The sequence below is a fragment of the Hipposideros armiger genome, unplaced genomic scaffold (assembly GCF_001890085.2).
Source record: "Hipposideros armiger isolate ML-2016 unplaced genomic scaffold, ASM189008v1 scaffold_31, whole genome shotgun sequence".
NCBI lineage: Eukaryota > Metazoa > Chordata > Mammalia > Chiroptera > Hipposideridae > Hipposideros > Hipposideros armiger.
Genome location: NW_017731381.1, coordinates 1914065 through 1922098, shown reverse-complemented (window position 1 = coordinate 1922098; position 8034 = coordinate 1914065).

Below are 8034 nucleotides of genomic sequence, written 5' to 3'. Positions count from 1 at the left end.
GAGCGAGCCTGGCATCACTGTAGACACCAAAAGTTCCTTTGTGGGAGTGACTGCATCAGCAGGTGCAGAAGGCTTTTATGTCACCTGTGGCAGACCCACTGTGAGCCAGCTCGGGCAGGCCCCCTGCATCTCCTCCTGCATGGCTGAGCCGCCTTCTCTTTGAGGAGAACACAGGGCAGCCTGCCTTCCAGCAGCAAAGTCAGAAGTTTCCAATCCCAAACCTGGGGAGGGAAATGAAGGCCTAGAAAAGGGGCAGGGCAAAGAGTGCCACACCTCGCCAGGTGCTGGCAATCTATGAGGGGTGGGAGGCTGGACCCCTGGCCAGGGAAGGGTCAGAGGGAAAGTGCCCAGAGAGGCAGGGAGGTCAGATGCTGGAGCTGGTGCAAATGCTCTCTGTTGGGATTTCCAGGACTTGCAGGCCAAGAGAGAGCTGTGCAGATGTAGGGAGGGGACTTGAGGTGCAGGAGTTGGGGCAGTGCTTGTCCTTGAGGAGGAGAAGATGCTACAAGCCCTCCCTCCCAATCTCTTCCCTAACTCCCAGAAAGGGAAGAGGTGTCATCATTCTAACTGATCTAAACCGAAAGCATTGATTGAACATGGGTGCTGACGGGCAGGGTCACTCTGGCAACATGTGTGCCGTGGGGTTCTTTGCTTCCTGCTTCGAAGCGGGAGGCAGGACCAGCTGCAGCCAGACTTCTGCCTTGGGAGGCGTTAATTACGGCCTCCACTCCTAATAAAGCAGTTTTGCGTCTCCCACTGGGTGTCTGCTTCTAGCACATAACTCCCCCAGGCAGCCCACCAAGCAGGGAGAGGTGATTGGCATTTCTGAGTTCATCATTCTATCAATGGTTTCAAAATCCTAGCGAATCTCCAGCCTGGCTAAGACATCCAACTGTACAAAGACATTTAGGAATCATTCTTGAGCCTCAGGAAAGGTCTGGGAGGATACACACCCAGTGATGAGGCATAAGCATCTCTGGAGGGTGGGGCGCGTGAAAGGAATTGGTGAAGGGGCTTCCGCTTCTCACATAAACTTTTGTATTGGTTCCATTTTTTACAATAAGCGCATGACACTTTATAATTAAACATAACAAAAATGGCATGTAAGAATATAAATGCAAATTTAAAAGTCAGCAGGAGTGAACCTTAATGTAACACCAGGAGTGAGCCTTGATGTAAACTATGGACTTTGGGAGATGATGGATTAATTGTACATTTAAAAGTTGTCAAAAATGTCCCACTCTGGTGGGGGTTGTTGGTAATGGGGGAGGCTGTGCATTGCGGGGTGCGGGAGTATATGGGAAACGTCTGTACCTTCTCCTCAATTAAAGCTGCTCTTTAAAAATGTCTCTTTTTAAAAATGTAGTCATTTTTAAAAATTGGTAACCAGCATTATGTCCCAAATAATCATATAATTATGAAAATCACATGTATTCACCTAGTTGAGAAAGCAGGAAGATCCTAAATCTGCTATATGCTGGTGATTCAGATTCATTGGCAATTAACCTCACCCGGCCTCAGTTTTCCTCATCTGTAAAATGGACATAATAATGCCTGCCTCACAGATATATATGGGCCTCCATGTGACCACACATAGGAGTAGTACATTGTCCCTAAGACATAAAGTGACACGATGGATGTCTTCATGGTGAACCTTTTTGGATTGCCTAGGAAACTGGCTGGTTTAAATCAGCTGGACTGCTTTTTAAAATAATACAGCTGTTAGCAAGAGCTATTTGTTAAACAAATGAGGTGCTTCCACAGCCTTCCTATAGCACTAGTTGAGGATACCTATATATAATGCTCAGTGTCTGGCACACAGCACAACTCTGCAGAGAGAAAGCACCCAGCATACCGGCGTTGAATGAGCATTTGTTATGTAAGCAGCCCTACTAGAGAGATATCATCATTTTTACAGATAAGGATGTTGGGGCCCAAAAAGAAAATGGAGGAACAGCTCTGCTGATGTCAAAGCCGTTTTCAGCCAAACGCTGCCCTGTTTCTACGGATTAAAGGAGAGAAGAGAAGGAGGGAGGATAGGAGGGCTGATGGGGAAGAGAGAGGATAAAGAAAAGAAGCAGCTACCAGAATCCAAGTGATAAGTTCCTACTTGAATTCGGTTGCAGGGAGGGGAAATGCCATTTTCGTGGATAAATGTGTGTGCTGCCTACTGTCAAGAAATGAACACGACGTACTTTTTTGTTTCTTTATCTGCCATGGCAACCAGAAAGCTTAGAATCAGATTTATCGCTTGAGTAACAATCAGCCCCATAGTCTAGCAGCACCTACTTCTGCTTCCCTCCCAGTGAAGCTGTTTTCTGATTTATGTTTCTCTCTGCCCCATGGAAACACCCAATCCCAGCCCTAAACCTGAGGCAGCACAGAGGAGTGTTCACATGTTGTATTAATTGTCCCATTCTTTGATTCCTTATATTTCACTAGCCCTACTCTGATCATAGGAGTAATATCAACTGTAATTAGGCATCGTAAGGATAATGATTTCATTAAAGCTCCTTTAATGGCTTCGGACATGTACAAGGAAAGATGTTATACAACACAGTCAAACACTTTATCACCCTGTGATAATTGGAGATGCTGAATTATAGCAACAGAGCAACCAAAGGTAATTTCCTATTTGGCCAAAGCTGTCTGGCCTCCCTGAGGCCTCCAATTATCATATTTCTTCTTGGAATCAGGTCTCCCTTCCACGCAGAAGCTGCTGAGAGCTCCAAGCTATTACAGTGGACTCTAAGGCTTGCACAGGAGCCATGAAGTTCTAATTTTCTCATTATACAATCTCATCTGTCAGCTATTTACTGGTCAGCCAGCCCCGTTCTTTAGTTCAGGTGATAAATAGGCATGAACAGCTTAGTGAGCAGAAAGGCAAATAAACATTTGAAAATGATCAAGCCCTGAGAATCTTCTATCAGATGGTGTCACGGGTCGCAGAAAACTTGAGCAAACCACAGAATGAAACATGAAGAAAAGGCTAAACCAATCTGGCCCTCTTTCACACAGAATCGCAATGGCAACCATAGGCGGTTTCTTCTGCTACATGGAGAATCTCGGAAGGTGTTTTTAGACAGTGTTGTTAAATTCAACCAAGTAAGTTGATAACATAACAAGGGCTTCGATTTACTGAGCACCTACTAGGTGTGCTACAGTGTGGGGAAGCTTTAAAATATATTGACCCATCCGAAATCAGGAGAACGGTTTATACTATGCACATTCACTCATTCATTCATTTTCATTATTGAGATTATAACATTCCTGGCAGGTTATAAGCACTATATAAGTGTTAGCTATCAGCTTGTATTCACTCATTTGAGTGACTCAATGCCTACGTTGAGTCAAAGCATCAGTATCAACATTAAAGGTGCAAATGTGAATGAGACAGACACAGTCACTGCCCTCGAGTTGCTTACTGCTAGGGACAGAATGTTTGTGTCCCTGCCCCCCCCCCAATTTATATGTTGAAGACTATTCCCCCAATGAGATAGAATTTGAAGGTGGACCCTTCATGAATGGGATTAGTGCCCTTATAAAAGACACTACAAGGAGCTTTCACCCCACTTCCACCAGTTGAGGACACAGTGTGAAGATGGCCGCCTGGGAACCAGGAAGTGAGACTTCACCAGGCACCCAATCCACCAGCACCTTGACCTTGGACTTCCCAAGCCTCCAGAACTGTGAGAAAGACATGTTTGTTGTCCAAGCCACCCAGTCTATGATATTTTTGTCATAGCAGCCTGAAAGGACTAAAATACTTACCGTCTAGGAGGGTATAGATACTATATAAACCATCCTTCAAATATTGACATTACTGCCACTGCTATGAATGTAACGAAGAAAAAGCACAGGTGCCCTAAGAAGATAGAACTAGGGGCCTAACCTAGTCTGGTGCAGGAGCAGGAGTCAGCAAAGGTCTCCCTGAAGTGGTCTTTAGATTAAGACTTAGAAGTTACCTGGGTGAAGAGGTAAGAGAAAGATTATTTCAGAAATAGGGGATGACATGTACAGAGGATCTTATGAAGGAAGGAGCTTGGTGTCATCAACAAGTAAAGAGATGGTTTGTCTAGAGCTTAACGAGCTCTGTTGAGGAGGTGATGAACACAAGACCATATGGCACCTTGGAAAGCAAGGTCAGGGTGTGAATTTTACCCTCTGAGCAGTAGGAAACCATTGAAAGATTTAAACAGGGATTGGCTCTGACTGGCCATGATATGTGTGGCTTCTGGATGACTGACCAATAGCCAATCCAGCCACAAATGTTTATTTAAAAACTACTATATGAAAATTGCTTATGCTATGAAGGGAAAAGCCTAAGAAATCTCTTACCGCTTACTGAATTGTTTTAAAAAGAACAGTTTGGCCAGAGAATAAGGTTCAGCAGAGAATTGGAGGAGGAGTTTGGAAGACTCGCAACGTAAAATGCTGAGGCAGGGACCTAGGCTTTTTTCTTTTAGAGAGGAGAAAAGAGAGGCAGAGGGCAGAAACTGACCTTCATCGATTGTCTCTCATCTGCCAGAAACTGTGCAGGATATTTTATCCACAGATGATCTCATTTGATAATCAGAACTCTCAGAAATTAATTTAATTGAAGCTTCTCTGCTCAATCACCCTCACTGGGTCATCAAACATTTTCATTTTGACCGCTGAGGCTTAGAGATATTCAAGAAATGGTCCAAGCTGAGCTCAAGATGCCAAGCATTGCTTTCCCAAGCTCATCTTCTTCTAAGACATTCTAGCACTGCCCACAATCATTGCTACCACATAGATATGCCCACCCACACATCTCTCCAGCCACAATTGTTCACCCCCAGACCCCTAGCTCAGGGGATCTGGCCCCATAGATAGGATGAGGTTGATCAGGTATTCCCTCACTGAGAATCCGAACTAAAGGAACCAGAGTTTGGGTCAGTTAAGAGATGATGGGAATTCTAAACCCAGGCCTGAGACACATAGATCAAAGCTGAAGTTGTGTGGAGCAGAAGAACGTTATGGGACAGAGAGCCCATCTGCAGAGAGATGCAGGGACAAAAGGCAGTGCAGTCCTGTCAGAGACAGAGGGCATACACTCAGTTTTCAAATGGTAAATATGGCAAATTTCACGTTATGTATATTTTACCACTATTAAAAATATAAACTTTTGGGCCGGCCGAGTGGCGCGTTGGTTAAGAGCTGGCTTGGGATGCCAGAGGACCCTGGTTCGGATCCCACATATGAGGGCCAGTGACACTGCCCTCTACAGCTAAGATGCTGAACAACAGCTCAACCTGGAGCTGGGCTGCTGTGAGTCGCCGGCGACAGCGTAGGCTGCAGCCCCTGTGGCAGTGGGTTGCCATGGGCTACCGTGTGTAGCCAGCAGCCAACGTGAGCGGCCAGCAGCCGCAGTGAGCAGCCGTCCAGAAGCCGGTGGCTGATCTGCCTCGCCTGGGAAGAGCGCAATGATGGTACCAACTTGGGCCAGTGAAGCAACGTCCTCCACAACTAGACTGAAGAACAAAAGGACAGCAATTTGTCTGTTCCCCTTCCCCCAATTCCCCAATAAAATCTTTAAAACATATATATATATATATATATATATATATATATATACACACACATATATATATATATATATATATATATATATATATACACACATATATATATATATATATATATATATATACTTTTAAAAAGAGTAAACCTATTCATCTATTCGTTTACTGATGAATCACAAGTGCCTAAAAAAATGCATGGAACATATAAAGCATTCGATGAATATTTTGTTAAATGAGTAAATGTCAGAAACTTCCATGGAATTTGTTTTTTTTTTCCATAGGTACCAAGCGGATAAAACCAGATCGAAAGCACAGAGTTTGAAATTATCTCTCAAAGAGTGTTCCATCTGGGGAGAGAGTGGATGAGACTCTGAAAAGACTTTAGGAGATACCCTATTCCTTGCTCATTTTAAACAGTGTAGCTTTTTCCTGGCACAGACAGGCAAAATATGTTACAAATCTGAGTAAAGAAAAAGTAAAAATGTAATAACAAACATTTTAATTCATGGAGGAACAAAGACAAATTTTCTACTGAAAAAAAAATATACACTGAGGCAGATTTTTTGAAAGAAATACTACAAGCTTTCCCAAGATTTAGGAGATAAAGACAATGACAAAAATTATAAAACAGCAGATAAAAATGGAGGACAGAAAGTGGCAGTGTAGCATACAGATAATTTATTTATTGCCAAGGGAGACCAGAACAGAACAGAACAGTAGCAATAATAAAAAAAGAGCCAAGTGCTTTCCCAAACTAGAAAAATAATCTATAAGAAGATTATAAGGATATTTACATTACAGATATCTGATTTCAAACATCAGTTGAAAAGAAATGAATACCTAGACAGAGTTTGGAAAAGTTTGTACCAAGAATTTTAGACCCAGAAAAGGTGCCCTCTTTCAGTATAGAGACTATAAGAAAACATTTTTTTTGTTGTTTTAAAGATTTTTTTATTGGGGAATTGAGGGGATGGGAACAGTGCTGGGGAATTGGGGGAAGGGAACAGACAAGTTGCTGAAGTTTTGTTCTTCAGTCTAGTTGTGGAGGACATTGCTTCACTGGCCCAAGTTGGCACCATCATTGCGCTCTTCCCAGGCAAGGCAGATCAGCGCCGGCCTCTGGACAGCCGCTCACAGCTATCTACACACGGCAGCCCATGGCAACCCACTGCCACAGGGGCTGCAGCCTACGTCGTCTCCGGCGACTCACGGCAGCCCAGCTCCAGGTTAAGCTGTTGTTCAACATCTCAGCTGTGGAGGGCAGTGTCACTGGCCCTCATATGTGGGATCTGAACCGGGGCCCTCTGGCGGCCCAAGCCAGTTCCCAACCATTGCGCCACTCGGCCAGCCCTATAAGAAAACATTTTTAACAAAAGACTTAGAAAATGTGCCATCATGTATCCTTTTAGAATTATAAAAGCAACTTGAAATGAACACCAACTGGTCAGGAGATGATTGAATGTTAACAGCTCAACCTTAGGGAAATCAAAGCATAAAAGGACAATGGTGAGTTTTGTAACCAGTTAAAAAGAGAAACTTCTAAATGATACTTGCAAATCTGTTTATAAAATAATGCAAATGTCAAAAATTATTCTAAAAAAGAATGACCTGATGCAAGATACTAGATTATAGCCATGAAACCCAAGAAAGTGAGACTAAGAAACAAAAACATGCTCATATTGTGCGTTAAGTAGAAAACACTAAAAAATATGATTTTGGTTTTGGTTGTAAAAATTAGAAAACCATCAGTTAAAACATATTTTTGAAAACTTGATAAAAACTTCAACTCTAATTAAAATAAATCTTCCAAAATGACATTTTAAAAGTGTAAAGGAAATATAGTTGTATAGTAAATGGTAATAGAAAGAAACAATGGGGCATAAAAATTAAAAGCATAAAACAAAGCTAAAGAAGTAATATCAAATGGTTTGAAGAATAAAAGCCAATGTATTAAGTTCCACCATTAAAAGAAAAAAAATTCCCCAATTAAGTCAAAGACAAAATCCAATTATAGAGTTTTGAAGAGACACAAATGATGTGTCTTTTTAAATTCAACATACATAAAAAAGGCACATCTGTATTAGGCAAATGCAAATTTTAAAAGCGTTAAGTACAACATTCATATCAGATAAAGTAAATTCAAGGCAGAAAACCATATTAAACAGGACAGTAAAGATTGTCATATAGTGATAAAGTCTAGGTTTCATAGTGAAGATTCCACCATCATGTCTACACCTGTGTGTGTTTTCCCAGAAGAACATGAGACAAAGGCTGAAGTACAAGGACACATAGGACATTAAATACAAAAATGAACCATATCCTGGACTAGAGCAAAAGTCAGCAAATTTCAAAGGATTTCAATCATGCAAAGTAAGGTCTCTGACTACCGTGGAATTACACTTAACATCAGAAACAAATAATAGCAGGAAAATTCCCATACATTTGGAAATTTTTTAAATAGAAATATGCTTCTAAACCACCCATGGGT